Genomic DNA, 24535 nt, shown 5'->3' on the forward strand with positions numbered 1-24535 from the left:
AAATGACCCCAACACAGTGTAAAGGAGCTATTGAGTCCTCACAAGATTTTAGCTCTGTGATTCATATAACAGATTTTGGGTAAATATTTGCTATTTAGATTTTGAATTTACAATGGCAATCATCTTATTATAAGAATATTATAAAATTTAGAGATAAAGAGGGTAAGAGGTCAATAATTGATTAAATTGTATATACTGGTTTACCATTCATTGATTACTATCTCTTACATTATTACATTTGCTGCTCACAGCCATCTTGTAGGATTAATGTGATTGGGTATTATAATTCCTATTTCTTAGATGAAGAAACTGATGTTCAGAGAAACAGTGTTTTCACTAAGTGGGTCAACATAACTTAGCTAATAAAATGCAGACTTTATCTTATCTAAATTCAAAAGCCAATTCCTTTCTTGCTAATTCAAACTGTCTCCATGTGAGTAGTGCTATACTCAAATAAAGCTTGGTGCAGGAAATGGGGCTTAAATGTTTCTGATTTGACACAAGATGGTGGAGAGAATAAAAGGGATTATTCCAGTTTATGTAATGATTAGAAATAATAACTAAATAGTAACTATTTCTGATCTGCAGTTATTTTTGTTGTGAGTTTTCAACTTGCCTGGAGAACTAAGTAAAGTTTTGCCATTAATGTCTTCTACCCATTCGTCTTAATTACACTCAAGGGAGAAACTGTGTAATGGGAGATGATAAAATGTTTGCTTTAATTTTACTCATTTGGGGTAATCAAATCTGGCACCAAATGCATTTGTACGCCTGTCTTTAATCACTCCCACCACAGAAGATCTCCATTTCGCTTCATCTCTTTTTTGTTAAGACCATTAAGGTGTTAAGTGCAGAGTTACCTCTTGATGGAACAAGGCTCCAGACAGTCTGAGTTGAGAAAAACCAGCACTGCGACTTAGTTGCCACAAGATGCTGTTGATCAAACATTATGTAACCTGGGATGGTATTAGATTAAAGGGGAAAAGTCAATGAAGGAAGAACAGTTAATACTTTAAAAATGATATTCCAACACAAAGTTTCAACAAAGTTATTGATATTTTCTTCAAGGTTTTAGAATATCATAATTTTGAGAAAGGTCATAATTAATAGGATAAAGAAAAAAGAAGAAATATTTTAGGTCATATGAATGGAACAGTTTATTTGTATACCATTTTAGAAAGGAGACGTCTCATTTAAAATTACACATGTAAAGGTTTATACATTTCAACATACTGACTTGAGATTAAAATTTTAATCCATCACTAAAATCTTACAAAATGTTGATGGAAAATATCTTGTTAGATATACTATTAAATATAAATTTATAGTAATTTTTTAAAGCTTATATTTAAAAAATGTTATTTTCTGTATTCCTAAATTGGAATTCAGAGGTCTGAATATTTTCCGTAGAAAACCTCTTTTGTAATTCTTTTAGAAAATCAGTTGAGTTTATCTGTTTCCTTGTTATTTGCAATTCAGAGGAAGCACTTACATGTTACCAGGAAAATTGCTGAGGACTCTATTTGAGGGGTTTTCTTGGGCAGATATAAAGCTTCAGGTTTTTCATACCCATACCCTTTCCACCCAAGAGAAGAGCCATCCTAGATAAGAGCTATGAAGAGAATTTTGAGATGAGCTGGACAGATCAACTTTTAAATTCCTCCCAAAGGATTTGGCTTCATTAAAAAAAAAAAAAAATCCTATAATTTGAAAAGATAAGCCTTTTACCCTTAGATGGCTCCTGTGGCTGGGAATAATATTGGTACCAAGAACTTACTACAAAAAGGGTACATCATTTGGGGATAAATCAACTGTTGAGGTGAAGTTCAGCCTTTTCCTTTGGGCTCAGTTCTAAAAGCTGAGCTTTCAAACAAAAAAATGAAGAGAAGTACAGCCTAGATCTAGTTTGACTGAAATTAAACCTCTGATTCTGCAATCTCTAGAACTCCAAACCTCTATCATTTCTTAACAGTTCTCATATTTACTTTCCTATGGTTCTTCTGAGCTCCATGTTTTGTGTTAACCATGTTCTTCCACAACAAACCTGGCACAGAATTAAGTTTGTTACCTAAATTATACCACAAATTCTTTCAGACCTTGTGCATCATGATAATTATACTTCATAGATGTTTGAAAGGATCATGGAGAGGCACCAAATCAGCATTGTATAGCCTCTGCAGTCTTTGCTGGATTCCCTTCTCACTACAGTTTCTTTTTTTCTTTGATCCCCTGATAGACCTAATTTGAGTGACTTGGAGCCTCCAACCACCAGAACACTGAAAGAACCAGCATTCCACAGACCCATAATCCTTCTCAGCTTCAGCAGTGGGTGCAGATATGTGCTTATTCAGATTTGGGCTAGAGTATCTAGGAGACTGGTGTGGTTATGGAAGAAGGAGGAGAAAGAGAAAAACAATGGCTTCATCTGCATGATGGAGGAAAATATTAGAGCATATCTCTAGATATCACTTCTCCAAAACACTTAATGATCACAGAATTTTGGAGTGACAGTAGGACATATTACATTTACATCTTCAATTGAGCCCTCTCTTCTGAACCCCAGCTTTCTACTAAACATCTCCACTTGCTTGCGTTTTTCAAACTCAATCTATACTACACTGACGGGCTTCCAAGGTGATGCTAGTAGTAAAGAACCTGCTTGTCAATGTGAGACAGAAGAGATGTGGGTTTGATCCCTGGGTCAGGAAGATCCCCTGGAGGAGGGCACAGCAACCTACTCCAGTATTCTTGCCTGGAGAATCCAGTGAACAGAGGAGCCTGGTGGGCTAAGGTCCCAAAGAGTTGGATTCATCTGAAGCAACTTAGCACATAAGCACATATACTACACTGATATGACTTTCCTAACAAAAACACTTTATCTGCAGTGTTTCCTGACCTCAGAGAATGGTGACAGCAATGATCCAGCTGTACAGACCAGAACTCAGAACTGCCCTTTCTCCCTCCTCTAAAACGTCAGTAAGTTACTAAGCTCGTTCTGTTCTAAGATTTTCTTTAATACTTCTGCATGTATCCATCCCTTTTCCAAAAATAAACAAAAGCTCCAATTGGCCATTACCTCAACTGCTAATACAGCTCTTCTTTGCTCTCTCTCCATCTGTGCCTCTTGTACCATTTCCCACAATACAGCCATAGAAAGAAAGAAGTGAAGTCACTCAATCATGTCCAACTCTTTGCCACCCCATGGACTGTAGCCTACCAGGATCCTCCATCCATGGAATTTTCTAGGCAAGAGTACTGGAGTAGGGGAGTGGGTTGCCATTGCCTTCTTCAGGGGATCTACCTGACCCAGGGATCAAACCCAGGTCCCATGCATTGCAGGCAGACCCTTTACCATCTGAGCCACCAGCTATCAAAATCGATATATAAAAAAAAAGACGTATGACCATGCCATTCATGGGTTGAACATCTTCTTTGACTTTCCATTGCTCTAAGATGAAGTCCAAGATCACTTGCATGGCTTACAAAGCCCTTCTCAGCCTTGTTGTTGACTAAGCCCTCAGCTGATTTCCCTACATTTATTACCATCTAGCTCTGCTGGACTTTTATCCCCTTCATTAAATATGCCACACTCTTTCACTTATGACAAAGAATGATAGACCATTATTCAACATCTGGGGGAATAAAAAAAGGAAAGAACTAGACATGTTGCTTTCCCTAGCAAGGGAGACTTATGTAGCTTAGACATAATTTCTCCGAGCTGAACAGATTATTGATGTTATATAGAGTTTTAGGAATGTGTAGATTTCAGGGATCGGTGGATTTTCAGGCACCTATATGAGACCAAATTGGTCGGCTGGATTTTCAGTGAATTATAGGGACGGGGGAGCCTGGTGGGATTCCGTCTATGGGGTCACACAGAGTCGGACACGACTGAAGTGACTTAGCAGCAGCAGCAGCAACATGTTATAAATATTTAAATACTTGAATGAAGAAATTTTTGATTCGTTGGCACATGAAAGACTTTTTTTACTGGAGTGTTTTCATTCCTGACTGGCTGAATTACATGTGAGGAACTGTCAATGATTCATCAAGTTGTAAGAACACATTCATTAATGTGAGTTGTCTTTGTTGATTAAATGAAAGAGTTTAAAACGTATTTCAGGGGCTACTTGTTATCAGGGCTATAGGAAAAATGAGTCCTTTCTAGGAGTGTGAAGATGGGATTTATCCTCATCTGCCTACTACTTTTCTTTACTTGCTTAGCATCCGTTTATCTTTAGCACTCAGCTTACTTGTTACTTCCTCAGGGATAGTTTTTGTGACATGCTGACAACTAAACATCACCACTTAATCCTACACTTCCTGTTCCTGACACACATCAAAATGTTAACTACTACTCCTCTTCCTATCTTGCCTACTAGACTATATCTCCATAATGAGAGGAGCTATCTCTTTCTTGCTTACCAATATGTATTTCCTTCTTTGTTGTTCGGTTGCTAAGTTGTGTCTGACTCTTTGTGATCCCATGGACTGCAGCACACCAGACTCGTTTGTCCTCTACTATCTCCCAGACTTTGCTCAAATTTGTGTCTGTTGAGTCAGTGATGCCGTCCAACCATCTCATACTCCGTCACCCCCTTCTCCTGACCTCAATCTTCCCCAGCCTCAGGGTCTTTTTCAATAAGTTGGCTCTTTGCATCAGGTGGTCAAAGTATCAGAGCTTTAGCTTCAGCATCAGTCCTTTAAGTGAGTATTCAGGACTGATTTACTTTAGGATTGACTGGTTTGAGCTCCTTACAGTCCAAGGGACTCTCAAGAGCACCACAGTTCTAAAACATCAACTCTAAGGCACTCAGCCTTCTTTACAATCCAACTCTCACATCCATACATGACTACTGGAGAAACCATAGCTTTAACTATATGAACCTTTGTCAAAGTGACATCTCTTCTTTTTAATATGAGGTCTAAGTTTGTCATAGCTTTCCTTCCAAGAAGTAAATGTCTTTTAATTTCACAGCTGCTGTCACTGTCCACAGTGATTTCGGAGCCCAAGAAAAGAAAATCTGTCACTGCTTCCAGCTTTTCCCCTTCTATTTGCCGTGAAGTGATGGGACTGGATGTCATGATCTTAGTTTTTTGAATGACGAGTTTTAAGCCAGTTTTTTCACTCTTTTTTCCCCCCTTCCTCTTTCACTTTCATCAAGAGGCTCTTTAGTTCCTCTCCACTTTCTGCCATTAGGGTGGTGTTTGTGTGTGTGTGTGTGTGTGTGTGTGTGTGTGTGTGTGTGTGTGTGTGTGTTAGTCTCTCAGTCATATCCACCTCTTTGCAACCACATAGACGCTAGCCATGCAGGTTCGTCTGTCCATGGAATTCTCTAGGCAAGGAGACTGGAGTGGATTGCCATTCCCTTCTCCAGGTGAACTTCCCAACCCAAGGATTGAACATTGTGGTCTTGCGCATTGCCGGCAGATTCTTTACTATCTGAGCCACCAGTGAAGCCTCAGTAGGGTGGTATCATTTGCATATCTAAGGTTATTGATATTTCTCCCAGCAATCTTAATCCCAGTTTATAATTCATCTAGCCAGTCGTTTTGCATGATGCACTCTGCATAAAAGTTAAATAAGCAGAGTGGCAATATCCAGCCTTGTCAGACTCCTTTCCCAATTTGGAACCGGTCAATTGTTCCATGTTGAGTTCTAACTGTTGCTTCCTGACCAATATGCAGGTTTCTTAGGAGAAAGGTAAGGTGGTCTGTTGGGGAAGACAATGGCAAGCCACTCCAGTACTCTTGCCTAGAAAATCCCATGGATGGAGGAGCCTGGTAGGCTGCAGTCCATGGGGTCGCTAAGAGTCAGACACGACTGAGAGATTTCACTTTCACTTTCACACATTGGAGCAGGAAATGGCAACCCACTCCAGTGTACTTGCCTGGAGAATCCCAGGGATGGGGGAGCCTGGTGGACTGCCGAATTTGGGGTCACACAGAGTCGGACACGACTGAAGTGACTTAGCAGCAGCAGCAAGGTGGTCTGATATTCTCATCTCTTTAAGAATGTTCCACATGTACACCTGGGGCGGATTCATGTCAATGTATGGCAAAACCAACCAATATAATATTGTAAAATAATTAGCATCCAATAAAAATAAAATAAAATAAAATAAATAAAGTTAAGTTTGAGACTCCATAAAAGTCTCAGCAAAAAAAAAAAAAAAAAGGGGGGGTCAATGGTTATATAAATAATCAGGTCAAGTTTATTGAGAACAGATCTATTTTTTAAACAAGTCTTAATTTGGTTATATTTGGTAAAAATGAGGGTGATTTTAGGGAGAAAAGGATGTTTCAATAAATGTTAAATCCCAGTTTGTTAATGGCGGTCTACCAATGGAGGTAGTAAGACTCATTTCTTGGATAGTTCCTTGCTGTTATGTGATATTAATGTAAAATTTAATTGAATTCTTAAAGAACACCCTAAGTTTGTTTCTGAAGCTTATCTCAGTGATCTATCTTTGGATGAAGATCAGATGCCTCGTGACCTGCAACCAGGACTAAAAAAAAAAAAAGGACATAATTTAAAGGACTGTCTCCAACCTGGATGGAAGGACTTTTTTCAGAAGAAACTACACTACACCAGGATGAGAAGATGACGACATCAGAGGTAGACAGCTTGCCCAAGATGCTGGACCTGATTCGTATGATCATTTATAATGTTTTCTTGACTTCTTAGCCCTCTGCATATAAATCAAATGCTTTTCTACCATAGGCCTGATCCTATGCTAGTTTTAGAAATTAATCCAATTGTCGGGTTTGTAGACCTGTAAAAGCTCATTCTGCTTATACAAAAACTCTGTTAGACTTGTGCCGTCCTAATGTCCTTAAACCATGGCAACAGTCTGCTTCTAAATTGGAAAATTAAAAACAATAGCTGGAAATCAGAGTCAGGACTATGGGAAATCCAAGATGGCTCCTTGGCTTTTCCCAGCTCCCTGACAAACCTCATTTTTTATTTGATGGGCTAAAGCCTCCCTGGCTACAGGGCCTCCATAATGAAAAATCACTGAATATTGTTTTGTAAATTGTTAAATTAAGTTTCTAGTTTTGTTAATGTCTAGTGTTTACTAAGACTCACTGCTGAGACAGTTACAGCTAAAAGATTTAATTAAGTTATTAAAAAGGACACTCTAGGTTAATTTCTAAGGTTTATCTCAGTAACCAATCTTCAGATAAAGGTCGGATGCTCCATAATGTACAACCAGGAGATTAACACCAGACTATAATCATTTAACAAATGAGGTCAGGTGACTTGGGGTATACCAGGCTTTATCTAATGAAAGTTCTTGACTTATAATTCTTATTTTACCAATAACTGCTAGCTATGGCTATATTATTTTCTATGTCACTTGTTTCACTGAACTTGTGATATAATGCTGAACTGACAGTTCCATATGAGATCAGTAATTATAATAATGTGACTCTGGGTATGGGAAAAAGCAACAAGAGGAAATATTTTCCTGGACCAGGAGGCTAGTAAGACAATGGTCCAGAGACTTTTGCTACTTGCAAGGCCTGGTCCAATTTTAGCACACTGAGTGGCCCATCACTTCCCTAGACCTGGGAATGAGCCTTCCCAGCACCGTGGGACACAATGGCCATGAAATGGTGTCACATGGTCAGATATGTGGCTATGAAGGGACTCTGCTGACTGGAAGTTGGTACTTGCCAGCTGCCTCTACAGAGACTACATCATGACCATTGCAAGCTGCTGACCTTCAACACCCCCTGAAAGAAGTTCAGGGTAAAAATCATGAATGAGGCACTCTGTGCTCTGAAAAAAAAAAAAAAAACTGGCAGAACAGGCCTTCAGATAGTTAGATCTTTTCAGAAAAAGGTTTTATGAGTTCCAATTCTTGCATCTTCTCATACCTAGAAAAACACTGATGTCATTAATGGTGACATCTGCTTTGGCTATTAAAAATTTTTTTTTTTTCACAATTAAAAGTCAAAATAGAGTAGCTATGGTTCAGACATCCTGGGAAATAACTATTTCCCAGATATCCTGAAAAATGATATTATGGGTGTGATTTCAGATTAGACGCTGTGACCTAATGTAGAACTTAATGCTCCTGTAATGCATTTTTGCTTCTGTACTTTGCTTGCTGCTCGTAAAACCAAAGTTACTCCATTTTAAGATAAGGTTGTTTTTAAGTAAAGATTCCTAAAATTGTAAAAAAAATAAAAATTAAAATAAGATAAATAAATCCCCACCCCCCCAAAAAAGAAAAACAGGGAACGAGATCTGATCTTATTCTTAGGTGAGATTTGTTGTTCAAATCTTTTTAAAAGCACGTATCTTAGAATTTCTGTTCTGTAAGAATGGGAAGGGGTGCAGTTCAACTGTATGCTTGTAGTAATAAAGATTCAAATCTAATTTCTGCAAAAAAAAAAAAAAAAGAATGTTCCACAGTTTGTTGTGATTCACACAGTCACAAGCTTTAGAGTAGTCAATGAAGCAGAAGTAGATCTTTTTCTGGAATTCTCTTGCTTTCTTTATGATCTAAGAAATGGTGGTCATCTCTGTTTCCTCTACCTTTCCTAAAACCAGCTTTTATGATAGGTACTTCTTGGTTCACATACTGCTTAAGGCTAGCCTGAAGGAAACTGAGCATAACCTTACTAGCATAAAAAATGAGTGCAATTGTATGGTAGCTTGAATTTCTTCGGCATTGCTCTTCTTTGGGATTGAAACAGAAACTGACCCTTTCCAGTCCCACGGCCACGGCTGAGTTTTCCAAATTTGTTGATATATTGAGTGTAGCACTTTAACAACATCATCTTTTAGTATTTTAAATATTTCAGCTGGAATTCCATTACCTCGACTAACTTTGTAGCAATGTTTCTGAAGGCACTGACTTCACATTCAAGGATATCTGGCTTTAGGTGAGTGACCACATCTTTGTAGTTATCCAGGTCTTTAAGAACCATTTTCGTATAGTTTTCCTCTGTATTCGTGCCACCTCTTCTTAATTCCTTCCTACCCATAGGAAATTAAGGTTGGAGAAATTCTATAGTTAGCCTACAATTATGCTCCAGGTCACATAGACTGTAAGAGACAGAACACTCTTTCAATCTTGCATTTTCTGGCACTAAAACCAATGCTTCTTCCACCATCCTCCAGATACCTCCCACAGGCAAAAATAAGAAAATGACAGGAGTCCCTGAAACCTTGTTTAAAAAGTCACCCTCATTTTTTCTGCTGAGACTTGGGTAATTTTTCTTAATTCTATAACAAAGCTTCTTTAGAGCCGAAGAAAAGCACCCCTCATAAAACTTTCAGCAGGGAGTAGCCACTATGTCTCTCCAATACACTGGGCCACTAAATTATGATCACATTATAGCAACAATGAGAATGCCAGGGAGTGATGGAATATGAACGAGCTTCTACAAACAAGAAGTATATACTCATATTCTGTGAAAGAAGTCAGTCAAGCAGAGACTTTTCAAATAACTGGCAGTGTACCAACTCTCAGTGAAAGCTGACTGATAGACTTGTGATATAATTTAGAGGGTAGTGTGCATATATTTTCAACTTTATTATTTTCATTTGTGGTAAGGGAATTTAGATCTGAAAGATGTAATGGCATTGTGTGTTATTTGAACGTCTAATAAGCATCTCTATCTATTACAGGTAATGTTGATAACGAAGTCAAGGCTCTGTGCAGGGTGGGTTTATTTTTATCAAGTACAACTTTGTTATCCTTTGTTTAAAGGCAGGGCTACAATTTACTTTATTTTAAGATAAGTTAATACTTCATTCAGGACTGCTCAAAACTGCCTTATCTGAATATTTCCGGTCTCAGGGTGCAAGCTTCAATTTCTACACAGCACAGGTTTTGATATGCTAAAGCTCAAGTTGAAGTACATAGACATAAAATTGCAAAACAGCCCAAGGAGCTTCATATAAAAAATAAAATAATAATCCTTGCAGATTAGAGAACCAAGAATGTAAGTTGTGAATAAAAGCAAGTTTTGTTGTGAAGAGAGAAAGAGAGCTTAGTTTTTGTTGTTGTTGTTGTTGTTGTTTTTTAATGGAGCTTTTGGAGGGTGACTATGTAAAAACTATAGAATTATATGACAATGTCTACTGTCATGTCTATTATGTTTCAGTTTCCAAGGCCCTAATTTCATCCAGTGGTAAGTAACTTTATGGAAATAACTTTTGTGTTAAAACAACATACACTTGTTGAAGAGCATGAGATATGCTATAAATGTTTGGGTAAAATGTACTTTACAGTCCTCTGCTGTTTTACCTGAGTGGAGCACTTTGAAAAGCAGTGAAGTACAGGTTGATGTTTTCTCTTCTTCTTTTCCTGTTCTTCTTTGTTTTTCCTTCCATCTTCCCTGTGATCCTGAATTTTGTGCGAAAAGATCTATATATCTAAAGTCTCAAAGAGGTCAGGGTCCCAAGAAAACATTTCGTTAGACTGGAAATAAGTAGAAGTTTTAGCATTAAAGACTGTTAGAATCTATTGGAACAAATTTTGAAAGTATTTGGTGTTAAACAATAAAATGATACTCTCACAGAAACTAAAAATGAAAAGAAACAGTTTACCAGTGGTTATTAAAATGACAGGTATCAATAAAATCCAGAAATGTTATGGGCAACAGTGTAAGAAAAACTCCATAAGGATATTCTGAACTGACAATGGAGAGATTTGAGTTTCTCTATGGACATGAGTTTGAGTGAACTCTGAGAGTTGGTGATGGACAGGGAGGCCTGGTGTGCTGTGATTCGTGGGGTGGCAAAGAGTCGGACACGACTGAGTGACTGAACTGAACTGAATCTGTAGTTGAGAATCAAGTCAGACCAAAAGTTCTTTTTTCTTCAGCTTTATTGAGGTATAATTGATATTTAAAATTGTAAGATATTTAATGTATACATTGCAGTGTTTTGATATATATTTACATTGTGGAGGCATTTTCCCCATCTGCTTAATTTCAAATCCTATTACTTCACATATTTACTTACTGATTTATTTTTTGGCGAGAACATTTAACTTCTAGTCTCTTAGCAAATTTCTTTTCTGCCATACAGTCACCATATTTTACATTCGATTCTATGACCTCTCAGGATCCTTATTATGTTCCACCCCCTACCCCTGGCAACCACTCTTTTTCTGAGTTGGCTTGTTTTTATCCTTTTTTCGAGAGCAAAGCGACTTTGTTAAAATGTTTTCTTAGGACAGTGTTTCTGGAGGGGTGAAGCTTGGAGTGTTACGTGTATAGACTGAAGAATATGAAATATGTCTTTTGTAGACTACCAGTGCTACCATTGTGAGTAGTGCTAAGTTAGATACAGATTCCTGGATCTGTGCAAGCATGAATGATTATGGGTATTTAATTCAGATTTGTGGGAACATGGAATTATTTAAAAAAGTACAAGTTCAAACAAGAAAGTATTAAGCTATTTTAAAGATGGGTGATTTATGCCAAAAGAATAATATTCAAGAAATTATGGTTGCCTACAAGAATAGGACATATTTGGGGGATTACAGATAGTTTAGTATGATGATTAACATTTTTGAAAGATTAGTGAAGAATGAAAAGAGTTGAGAAGGTGTAATAGCTATTTATTACTGCATAAGAAATTACCCTAAACTTAATAGTTTAAAACAACAGATCTTTATTATTTTGTATTAATAGTTTCTGAAGATCAGAAATTTGGGAGCAGTTTAGCTGGTGATTGGCTCAAGGTCTCTCATAAGACTGCAATGAAGCTGCATTTAAACTTGGACTGTGGTTGGAGGATTCCCTTCCAAGGAGGTTCACTCACATGACTATTATCTGGAGTTCTCACTTCCTTACTACCTGTAAGCTGGATAGCTAAGGTTTTTTGTTTGTTTTTTTTACCATGTGATCATTTTCAAAGGAGTACGAATGAAAGAGAGAAAACCCAAGGTGGAAGCTCAGAAGTGTCAAGTTTTATACCCTAATCTCTGAAGTGACTTTCCATTACTTCTACCATATTCACACAAACCAAACCTGCTACTCTTGTGGAAGGAGAGGAAAGGAGGGTGTGAACTGAAGGAATTGGGTATCATTGGAAGTCGTTTTGGAGGTTGCTATCACAGAAAGTAACAGGCGATAAAGGGAAAACCATAAAAGACAATTACAGAGTCAGGTACACATAAACTGCCAGTTTGAAAATAAACAGCTTTCACCAAATACACACATCTGCCTTTCCTTTCTCAACCTACCCAAGATATACATTCTAGACTTTCATATCTCAAAGTCACACTTAGAGCAATTTTATAAGAATAGAGCAATTTCACAATAAAATTAGTGAAAGAAGAAAATAAACCATTTTTCTTGAATTCTGTCCTATTCAGTTGAATTGTGACAAATTGCTTTTATTTCTATAGAAACACGGTGCTTAAATGGATAATCATTTCCTAGTACATTGAAGATACCGAAGTCTATGTGTGAACTGTGACCACATTATCGTGACTATCCTGGTCGTGAAGATCTTTTTTGTACAGTTCTTCTGTGTATTCTTGCCATCTCTTCTTAATATCTTCTGCTTCTGTTAGGACCATACCATTTCTGTCCTTTATCGAGCCCATCTCTGCATGAAATGTTCCCTTGGAATCTCTAATTTTCTTGAAGAGATCTCTTGTTTTTCCTATTCTGTTGTTTTCCTCTATTTCTTTGCATTGATCACTGAGGAAGGCTTTTTTCTCTCTTCTAGCTATTCTTTGGAACTCTGCATTCAGACGCTTATATCTTTCCTTTTCTCCTTTGCTTTTCCCTTCTCTTCCTTTCACAGCTATTTGTAAGGCCTCCTCAGACAGCCATTTTGCTTTTTTGCATTTCTTTTCCATGGGGATGGTCTTGGTCCCTGTCTCCTGTACAATGTCACGAACCTCCGTCCAGAGTTCATCAGGCACTCTATCTATCAGATCTAGTCCCTTAAATCTATTTCTCACTTCCACTGTATAATCATAAGGGATTTGCTTTAGGTCATATCTGAATGGTCTAGTGGTTTTCCCTACTTTCTTCAATTTCAGTCTGAATTTGGCAATAAGGAGTTCATGATCTGAGCCACAGTCAGCTCCTGGTCTTGTTTTTGCTAACTGTATACAGCTTCTCCATCTTTGGCTGCAAAGAATATCATCAGTCTGATTTCGGAATTGACCATCTGGTGATGTCCATGTGTAGAGTCTTCTCTTGTGTTGTTGGAAAAGGGTGTTTGCTATGACCAGTGCGTTCTCTTGGCAAAACTCTTAGCCTTTGCCCTGCTTCATTTCGTGCTCCAAGGCCAAATTTGCCTGTTACTCCAGGTGTTTCTTGACTTCCTACTTTTGCATTCCATTCTCCTATAATGAAAAGGACATCTTTTTGGGGTGTTAGTTCTAAAAGGTCTTGTAGGTCGTCATAGAACTGTTCAACTTCGGCTTCTTCAGCATTACTGGTTGGGGCATAGGCCTGAATTACTGTAATATTGAATGGTTTGCCTTGGAAATGAACAGAAATCATTCTGTCGTTTTTAAGATTGCATCCAAGATCTGCATTTCAGACTCTTTTGTTGACCATGACAGCTACTCCATTTCTTCTAAGGGATTCCTGCCCACTGTAGTAGATATAATGGTCATCTGAGTTAAATTCACCCATTCCAGTCCATTTTAATTCACTGATTTCTAGAATGTCTGTGTTCACTCTTGCCATCTTCTGTTTGACCACTTCCAATTTGCCTTGATTCATGGACCTAACATTCCAGGTTCCTATGCAATATTGCTCTTTACAGCACCGGACCTTGCTTCTATCACTGGTCACATCCACAACTGGATATTGGTTTTGCTTTTGCTCCATCCCTTCATTCCTTCTTGAGTTATTTCTCCACTGATCTCCAGTAGCATACTGGGCACCTACCGACCTGGGGAATTCCTCATTCAGTATCCTATCATTTTGCCCTTTGATACTGTTCATGGGGTTCTCAAGGCAAGTATACTGAAGTGGTTTGCCATTCCCTTCTCCAGTGGACCACATTCGGCTGTGGTCCATGTGATCAGATCGACTATTTTCCTGTGATTATGAAGTCAGATGGGCCTTGGAAAGCATCACTACCAACAAAGCTAGTGGAGGTGATGGAATTCCAGCTGAGTTATTTCAAATCTTGAAAGATGATGCTGTGAAAGTGCTGCACTCAATATGCCAGCAAATTTGGAAAACTCAGCAGTGGCCACAGGACTGGAAAAAGTCAGTCTTCATTCCAATCCCAAAGAAAGCCAATGCCAAAGAATGCTCAAACTACCACACAATTGCACTCATCTCACACACTAGTAAAGTCATGCTCAAAATTCTCCAAACCAGGCTTCAGCAATATGTGAACCGTGAACTCCCAGATGTTCAAGCAGGTTTTAGAAAAGGCAGAGGCACCAGAGATCATATTGCCAACATCTGCTGGATCATGGAGAAAGCAAGAGAGTTCCAGAAAAACATCTATTTCTGCTTCATTGACTATGCCAAAGCCTTTGACTGTGTCGATCACAATAAACTGTGGAACATTCTGAAAGAGATAGGAATCCCAGACCACCTGACCTGCCTCTTGAGAAACCTGTATGCAGATCAGGAAGCAACAGTCAGAACTGGACATGGAACAACAGACTGTTCCAAATAGGAAAAGGAGTATGTCAAGGTTGTATATTGTCACCCTGTTTATTTAACTTATATTCAGAGTACATCATGAGGAACGCTGGGCTGGAAGAAGCACAAGCTGGAATCAAGATTGCTGGGAGAAATATCAATAACCTCAGATATGCAGATGACACCACCCTTATGGCAGAAAGTGAAGAGGAACTCAAAAGCCTCTTGATGAAAGTGAAAGAGGAGAGTGAAAAGGTTGGCTTGAAGCTCAACATTCAGAAAACAAAGATCATGGCATCTGGTCCCATCACTTCATGGGAAATAGATGGGGAAACAGTGGAAACAGTGTCAGATTTTATTTTTTGGGGCTCCAAAATCACTGCAGATGGTGATTGCAGCCATGAAATTAAAAGACGCTTACTCCTTGGAAGGAAAGTTATGACCAATCTAGATAGCATATTAAAAAGCAGAGACACTACTTTGCCAACAAAGGTCTGTCTAGTCAAGGCTATGGTTTTTCCCGTGATCATGTATGGATGTGAGAGTTGGATTGTGAAGAAAGCTGATCGCCAAAGAATTGATGCTTTTGAACTGTAGTGTTGGAGAAGACTCTTGAGAGTCCCTTATACTGCAAGGAGATCCAACCAGTCTATTCTAAAGGAGATCAATCCTGGGTGTTCATTGGAAGGACTGAAGCTAAAGCTGAAACTCCAATACTTTGGCCACCTCATATGACGAGTTGACTCACTGGAAAAGACTCTGATGCTAGGAAAGGTTGGGTGCGGGAGGAGAAGGGGACGATGGAGAATGAGATGGCTGGATGGCATCACTGACTCTGTGGACATGAGTTTGAGTGAACTCCGGGAGTTGGTGATGGACAGGGAGGCCTGGCGTGCTGTGATTCATGGGGTCGCGGAGAATCGGACACGACTGAGCGACTGAACTGAACTGAACTGATGTGTGAACTGATTTCCCCAAAGTGTCACAGCTTATTAACAAGCTGTGTTGAGAATAAACCTCATCCTTAGTCTCCACCCTCTCTTTCCTCTGCCTACTCTTGCTGTGGCTAGATATTATAGTACAGTCCAATTAAACCCATACATTTCTCACAGTTTTTAGCTGTGCTTTCCAATATGGTAGCCACTAGCTTCATGTGATTATTTAAAATTGTAATTAAACTGTTAGTCACTGAGTCATGTCTGAGTCTTTGCAACTCCATGAACTGTAGCCTGCCTCTCTCTGGAAGTAGCTTCCCTGGTGGCTCAGACAACAAAAAATTTGCCTGTAATTCGAGACCAGGGTTTGATCCATGGGTCTGAAATTTCCCCTGGAGAAGGGAATGGCAACCCACTCCAGTATTCTTGCCTGAAGAATTACATGGACAGAGGAGTCTGGCAGGCTATACAGTCCATGGGGTCACAAAGAGTCGGACACAACTGAGTGACTAACACTATAATATTAAAAACTCAATCCCTTAGTTGTACCAGGTCCATTTCAAATGCTCATTAGCCATGTACAATATTATCAGCCATATAGAAAATTTTCATCACCATCAAAAGTTTTATTGAAAAACACTGATCTGTGGTATATCTCTGATTGCCTTTTGTTTCCCCTGTGAAGTATGAATATAGGTTAGATACTGTGATTCACCCAAATCCAAACATTATTTTTCCCTAATATCTAAAAATATATGTTATAGGTTGGTCTGTGGCTTTTAACAGGTAATTAATTTTGAAAGGCCACAATGAAAATTTTAATTGGTTGTTCCACATCCTTTACAACGATCCCTATAATATTTAATTAAATATCTATCATAGAACAATTAATTAATTAGGCCGCAGATGTAGGGAAACACCTCATCAGTCACAGAACTGTTTTTTTCCATATTCCCTTTTCTTTAAGTGAAAAACCTAATCACTAAGAGAAATCATATACTACACTTTCTTCAGCCTAGACTCTTAAATCTGTTGCTGCTGCTGCTGCTGCTGAGTCACTTCAGTCGTGTCCGACTCTGTGTGACCCCATAGACAGAAGCCCACCAGGCTCCCCCGTCCCTGGGATTCTCCAGGCAAGAACACTGGAGTGGGTTGCCATTTCCTTCTCCAATGTGTGAAAGTGAAAAGTGAAAGTGAAGTCACGCAGTCGTGTCCGACCCTTAGCGACCCCAAGGACTGCAGCCTACCAGGCTCCTCCATCCATGGGATTTTATAGGCAATAGTACTGGAGTGGCTTGCCATTGCCTTCTCCGCTTAAATCTGTTAACTAAGGTTTTATAAAAGCCACTTATTTGGTTTCCCTGCTTTCATACCATCTCACTACCAATCACCCACACCATCATTAGAGTCTTATTGCTAAATGTTGGCTTAATTTAGTTCTTCTCTTCTTAAAGACATTTTTAATCCTTGACAAAACCCAACTCCTTAATGTGTTTCATTAAGGCCCATATAATCTATGATCAACCCACCTCCCTGTATTTGTCTCCTGACATATCCTCAGACTCATCCTTAGTTTTTCTCCATTTTCTAAACTCATAAAGTCCTTTATTTCTTTTAAGGTTTTGCATATGTTATTTTTACTTCCTTTCTCTTCTTGAAACACCTATTTATTCCTTAAGGCTCAGCTATAAATATCACCTCTTACAGGTTTTATTGGTCAAAGTTAATAAGCTGTCGTTTGTGCTCTGACAGCTCCAAGGCATATACTAAGAAATCATAGCACTTTCTAACTTGTACCAAAATGTCTATATCTTCTGCCAGTCTATATGCTTTTAAATGACCACAGTTGGGTCTCAGTGATTTCAGATATCATTCATGACAGTTCTCGCCATCAAACATAGTTTGAGAGTGAATAAACGGATAAATAGATGCGTGAATGTTTTGAGTGAATGAAGGAATTAATGAGTGTAGACATGAATGTTGACAAAAAAGCAATCCAAGAGAAATTATCTAGGGCTTTTCATAGCTCTTTCTGGTCCAGCAGTGAACATCAACTGAATTTTTCTGCCCACATTTTTCTGTGAACAGCATCTACTTCAAACTCCATGGTGACAGCCATGAACTCTTGAAAGCAATGTTCTAAAAACATGATTGAACCTCATTGGTCCAGCCAAATCAATGTAAGTGGACATCTGGTTTATCTTAGCTAAATTAGCTCTTCCAAGTAAACTTGGACCTGAAATTCAGAGATCTCATCCTCAGTTGTTTAAAAACAATAACAAAGAGAGAAGATAGATACATTATCAAATGAAACTAGAATTGGTTTTATTACAAGCAATCAAAATAATTCCAAATAATATGGCATCCATTTAAAGAGATGAAGCACTAATATAAAAATTTCTTCTGATACTTTAATTAAAAGATCCTCAAGAGCAGTCTCTAAGACATCTCCTCTCTATTGTTTTACATCAATATTCTCAAATTCAATCTCCTAACTTGCATTTTCGTCTTTTAAAGTGACATTATTTCCTTCTAATTATTTCCCTATATTATCTCTCTCCAATCTTCCATCTCTTGATAACTTTCTCATGCCCAGTCTTATCTGCAAGTGGTCTGTAACTCTAGTCAAGAAACTTATCTGCTCAATTTTGTATAAATGCAACATTTGTGCTCTTTATATGCTTTCAGGTATCTGGCAAATTATTAATCACCCAAAAGTGCTGAATTATTATAATTACATGTATTTAGCAGAAATCATATATTGCCTGATTGAACATGGTTTTCAAATAATTTCTTTCAATCGTACTAATATATTGGTTATTATTTAGTTTTTAACATATATTTCTGTATTTTCTGTGCCTGTGTGTGAGCTCATCTTGGCCTGTCAGCTTTCACAAAATATCAGTATAGTTCACTTGATTTAATGAGCATTTATTGAGGGATTATTATTTATCAGTCCTTATATTAGTTGTCTTTTTTCAACGGGTCAAAATTTAGAAAGAGAGCTGTATATAAAAATAGGCAATTGTAGTAAAGTCTACTACTGAGGTGTGCATTATAGGCAGATCAATCAGCATGAACAGAAACATCAATCTGGTGATATGAGTAATGGGAACTACAATTATTTTCTGTAACTTGTGAATTTGTGGCAATATGGATAATGGCAGAAGTCACTGGATAGGTAGGCAAGTGTACATTTATGAAGGTCTTGGTCTTTACCCTGTAAGTAATGAGTATTTCTTAAAAAGTTGTCACTAGTACTATTAGCTACATGTTTTGTTCCCCTTGACCCCTCCCAAAATTCCTATGTTTAATCCTAGCATTCAGCATGTTGTTATTTGTGTGGATTGTCTTTTGGAGGTGATTAAGTCACGAAGGTGGAGATCTCATGAAAGGGATTAGTGCCCTTATAAAAGAGACCCCAGAGAGATCCCTATTCTCTTCCACCTTATGAGAACATAACAAAAAGACATTCATCTATGAACCAGGAAGGACACTGAATCCGGCAGTGCCTTGATCTTGGACTTCCTAGACTTGAGGACTATGAAAAATAAATTTATGTTGTTTATAAACCACCAATCTATGTTATTTTTTAGGAGCTTGTATGAACTAAGACAAACAGAAATAATATATATTATCAGATGTGTATTGACATTTTTGCTTATTTTTGTTAAAACAATTGCAGTAATCTAATATTTATAAAGACAAATGTTCTACAATCCCACTCTTTATTATAATCACTGATTAATAGTTTAGTATCAGCATTCAACATTTCCCTATATACTTAATATATAGCAAACATATTAAATCTTGATGCACATACATTTCTGCAATTTCCTTTTGTCATTTAATATATTATAGAGTATTAAGAATGTCAGTACAGTACAATAAAATATTGAGAATACTTTCTGCCTTCTTTTGTAATAGTTACAGAGTATGTATTTCGTTGTTTGTATGCTACATATTTTATTTAACCATGTCTTTTTTAGTAAATATTCAAATTATTCCTATTAATTTATTCAAATTTTATTTACACATACAACTCCCTTTACATATCTGGTCTGTTGGCACTTTTCTCTTCTGGGATAAGGTCTGGAAATTCAGGGCAAAGTCAGGGCTAGCACATTGAATGATTTCAGATGAAACATTCTCATGATTTGTGGGAAGGAAGATCCTGAAATTAGGTAAAGCATAGTTTCCAACTTCCCAATCCACACTTGGAATGCTATTTTTACAATGCCCTTTGCTATGCATCAGATGTTCTAAGTACTTCACATGTAAAAACTCATTTATTTCTAACAACAACCCCATGTGGTAGGTATTTTATCCCCATTTTACATATGAGAAAATGGATGCTTACAGAGTTTCAGTGATCTATCCATGGTCTTATAAACCTTCAGTGAATGACAACTGAACTTGTATAGATAAATACAGTGGATGTCAGTTTTAGATAATCAGGGATTAAAAAATGGCCTTCAAAATCCAGGATTAGAGCACTTCTCTAAAGGCAAAGGAATCAACACTAGTCCACAAAAATTACTATTAAGAAAGACAAAAAAACTGATAAAATTCCCTTCTGCAACTCCCCTGAATTCACTGTATCAGAGAAGTAGAATGGAATTCTCTGGCCAACACTGGAAGCTGTAAATCTGGGGCTTGTGTCGTGGCATTAAATTATAGTGTCAGAAATAAGAATCTAAAGCCCGTCAGTGGTATAAATAACTGAAAAGAGATTACAGTCTAAAACGGGCTGCATACATATTTAAAAAGTGCTGTGTATACCGCTTGGGAAAATATATGATGCTAAATCTAATAGCCCCATCTTGCTTCCCCGCTCTTGAGCAGTAATTTAAAACCTCAGCATTTTGAAGGAGGAAGAAAAGGACTGACTATCATGAACACATGTAAGTTAAAATGCACTAATGATTGCCATGGTATAAATGAAGGACTGTATCTCAGATCCATGTTATTCTTTATTTTGTAATAAATGTTAAGTTAAATAAATTTGTTAAGTTAAATAAATAAGATGATCCTGCAGTGGTCAGATTTTAAAAACAATCTTTTGTACTGTATGTGTTTCTACCTTCATCTTACCTTTTCTGGTGGCGATAAGAGGGGAATGGATGAGACACTTAAAATGTGTCTCAGGCTCAACAGGACAATATAAAAGCATATCCACACAAACTTTTAAAAACATTTTACAATATACTACAGCAGATTAATTTATTGGTGAAATATTTGTCCTTAATATCATCATATTTTATTATGGAGAAAAAAATACAAGTTTTAATTAGTTGCTTTTGGCATAAAAATGATAAAGATGTACTTCTGATATTAAAAAAAGTCAGACTCATGAAGTATTAATTTCATCATGCTTATTGGTGCTCATTAAACTTTCCTGAAAGGATATTTTTAAGAGAAATTGAGGGAAACCTGACCAGTAAAGAGGATTCATTTTAAAGGTTCCATATTTCTCATGTGAACTGTACCATTTCTATAGCAGTTGTAGATACTCTTAGTTGATAAGTTACAAACTTCTAAATGTCACCTTTAAACATCCAAAAATTATTTAGTTATTTTTACCATGTAGTTTTGTTGCTGAGTACTCTGGGGAAAATTATATTAAATGGGAGAGCTCTGAATCTTCCTAAAACATCACTCCTCTTATATTTTCCCCTTGTTAAGAATTGACAATAGTTGCCTTGTGTTCATCAAACTATGTTTAGGATGCTCATTGCATCATCAAACTATGTTTAGGATGCTCATTGCATCATTGGAGACTCTCAGACATAAACCCCATCAAGAGGCTAGAAGGGGGACTTCCCCGATGGTCCAGTGGTTATGACTCAGCACTTCCAATGCAGGGGATGCAGTTCTATCCCTGGTTGGTGAACTAAGATCTCACATGTGGCACAGCCAAAACTTAGAAAGAAAAAAAAAGGCTAGAAGGAACTGAATGTGGGCAAATACTGGATTTCAGCAAGTAGAGGGAAGTGGATACTTTATGTCAGTCCTGCCAGAGGATAGATACATGTGTAGAACTCTATTCACTTGAAAGTGAAACTGAAGTCGCTCAGCCGTGTCCGACTCTTTGCGGTCCCATAGACTGTAGCCTACCAGGCTCCTCTGTCCATGGGATTTTCCAGGCAATAGTACTGGAGTGGATTGCCATTTCCTTCTCCAGGGGATCTTCCTAACCCAGGGCTCGAACCCGGGTCTCCCGCATTGTAGACAGACGCTTGAAGTGTAGTATAAATGGTTAAGAAGGGCTATGTACTATGAACTACAATCTTAGTAGTTCATAATAGGAAATAGGGCTGGTTAAGCGTTCAATAACTAGCTACATTAAGGTGCATAGTCACCCAACTGCATGACCAAAAGGACGGCAGAAGGGAACAGAGTTTCTCCAGTATGATGGTCTTTCCTCCCACTATATCATGTTTGCCTTCTCTGCTGCCAGTTCTGATTATATTATCTGTTGTCAGTTCTTCTCTAAAAATTGGTCCCTGTTGAATCAGAATTCTGAAAAGAAAAATATGTCACACTCAACAAATTAATTGCAGTGGTTTAAAGATGGAGGCTTCCCAGGTGGCTCAGTGGTAAAGAATCCGCATGCCAGTGCAGGAGATGAGAGACCTGGGTTCAATCCCTGGGTGGGGAAGATCCCCCAGAGGAGGATATGACAACCCACTCCAGTATTCTTGCATGGAGAATCCCATGGACAGAAGAGCCTGGTGGGCTACATTCCGCGAGGTCACAAAGAGTCAGACATGACTGAGCACGCACACACACACAAAGATGGAATTGTTTTTAAAGATACAGAGAGAGATAAGAAGATCAACAAGGGCTGGTTAAGCGTTCAATAACTAGCTACATTAAGGTGCATAGTCACCCAACTGCATGACCAAAAGGACGGCAGAAGGGAACAGAGTTTCTCCAGTATGATGGCAGCTGTGGCCACTGGAGTGTAAGGATTTGCGGTCACAGGGAGGAACACAGCCACTGTCTGTGTGAAGTCACTTCTCTCACGTGATCAAGTGAGGTATCTGCACCCTTATGCTCATTGCAGCTTCATTTATTAATACAATAGCCAAGACTTGGAATAAACTTACATGGTCATTGATAGATGATAGATAAAAGAATGTGAAAGGAAATGTTTTATATCTCAGTTCAGTTCAGTTCAGTCGCTCAGTCATGTCCGACTCTCCGCGACCCCATGAATCACAGCACACCAGGCCTCCCTGTCCATCACCAACTCCCAGAGTTCACCCAAACTCATGTCCACAGAGTCGGTGATGTCATCCAGCCATCTCATTCTCTGTCGTCCCCTTCTCTTCCTGCCCCCAACCTTTCCCAGCATCAGAGTCTTTTCCAGTGAGTCAACTCGTCGCATGAGGTGGCCAAAGTAGCATATGCATTATTAGGCCTTAAAATAAAGAAAATTGTGTCATTTATAAAAATGTACATGGGCTTCGAGGACATTATTTTAAGTGAAATAACTCAGAAAGAGAAAGATAAATACTGCATGATCTCACTTACATGTAGAATCTTAAAAAAAAAACACTCATGGAAAGAGAGATGGGGAGGGAGGTGGAATAATCGGGTAAAGTAGTCACAAAAAACACAAACTTGCAGTTAAAAGGTAAGTAACTTCTAGGGATGTAATGAACATGATAACTAAAGTTGACAATGACTGTATTGTGTATTTGAAAGCTGCTAAGAGAGTGCATGGGCTTTCCAAGTGGTGCTAGTGATAAAGAACTTGGCTGCCAATGCAGGAGATGCAGTTTCGATCCCTGGGTCAGGAAGATCCCCCGGAGGAGGGCAGGAAACCCATTCCAGTATTCTTACCTAGAGAATCCCATGGACAGAGGAGCTTGGAGGGCTACAGTCTGTAGAGCTGCAAAGAGTTGGACACCACTGAAGGGACTTATTAGCACACGTGCATGCAAGAGAGTACACCTTTCTCATCACAGGAAAAAATAGTTTATAACTATATGAGCTGATGGACGTTAACCAAACTTATTTTGGTAATCATTTTGCAATGTATACATACATCAAATCATTAGATTGTACACCTTAAACTTACACAGTGTTATATATCAGTTACATCTCAATAAAACTGAGGAAAAATGAATCATGAAAAATGCCATCTGGACCAACAAATCCATTTTCCCACTCATTATGCATTCTTGTCATTCTTTTAGATTTAAAAAAAAAAGCAAAAAGCCCTGTGTTACCACCAAGGGAATCAGAGTCCTGTCAGCTACTCTATCATCGTAGGGTGATCAGTTTAGTCATACCATTACTGGAATTTCCATTGTAAAACCAGATACAGTCTGTGCTCTACATACAGGGAAGCAGGAGAGGAGACTGTCTATGGGAATGGGGTGGGCTTGGGGACAATAAACCAGGTGTCATCTCTGCTTTTTAACTGGCTACAGGAGTTAGACTTTTAATCATAGAAACTTACTCTACTTATTTTTCTCTGTTCCTCTTATATTTTGCTAGATCAAAGCCTATAGAGGTTTTTAACCTGATAGGATAAACTTCATTGTTTGTAGCTCAAAGTCCTCAGTGATATTCTCTTTATTAGATTGCAGTTATTGATGTACCATTATTTTTGGTTAGGAGGTAGTGATATGTACCAATGAACCTATGGATTCCAGTTAAAAATTTCATTCCTCCATTGAAGGACAATTAACTTTTCCTTGGATGATAGGATTCATTCTCCCTTAGGCACTAAGACCTGTAAAGTCACCAAGTCCAAGATTTTAAGAAATGGAAGCAAAACATCCTTAAGTAGAAAATACTGTTAAGTGCATTGTTGAAAGGTCTCTTGGTGTCAATGGTTTGGGGTAACATCCCAATGCTGCCCCTATGTGGGTGGCATTGGTAAGTTGCATTGCATCTCTGAACCTCAGGTTTTCCATCTGTAAACCCAAATACTATATAATCTTGAAGACTGTTGTAACCCTAATCTTTTGATTCTTTCATTT

The sequence above is a fragment of the Moschus berezovskii genome, chromosome 25 (assembly GCF_049115385.1).
Source record: "Moschus berezovskii isolate FMDL1 chromosome 25, NW_MosBer_1.0, whole genome shotgun sequence".
Taxonomy (NCBI): Eukaryota; Metazoa; Chordata; class Mammalia; order Artiodactyla; family Moschidae; genus Moschus; species Moschus berezovskii.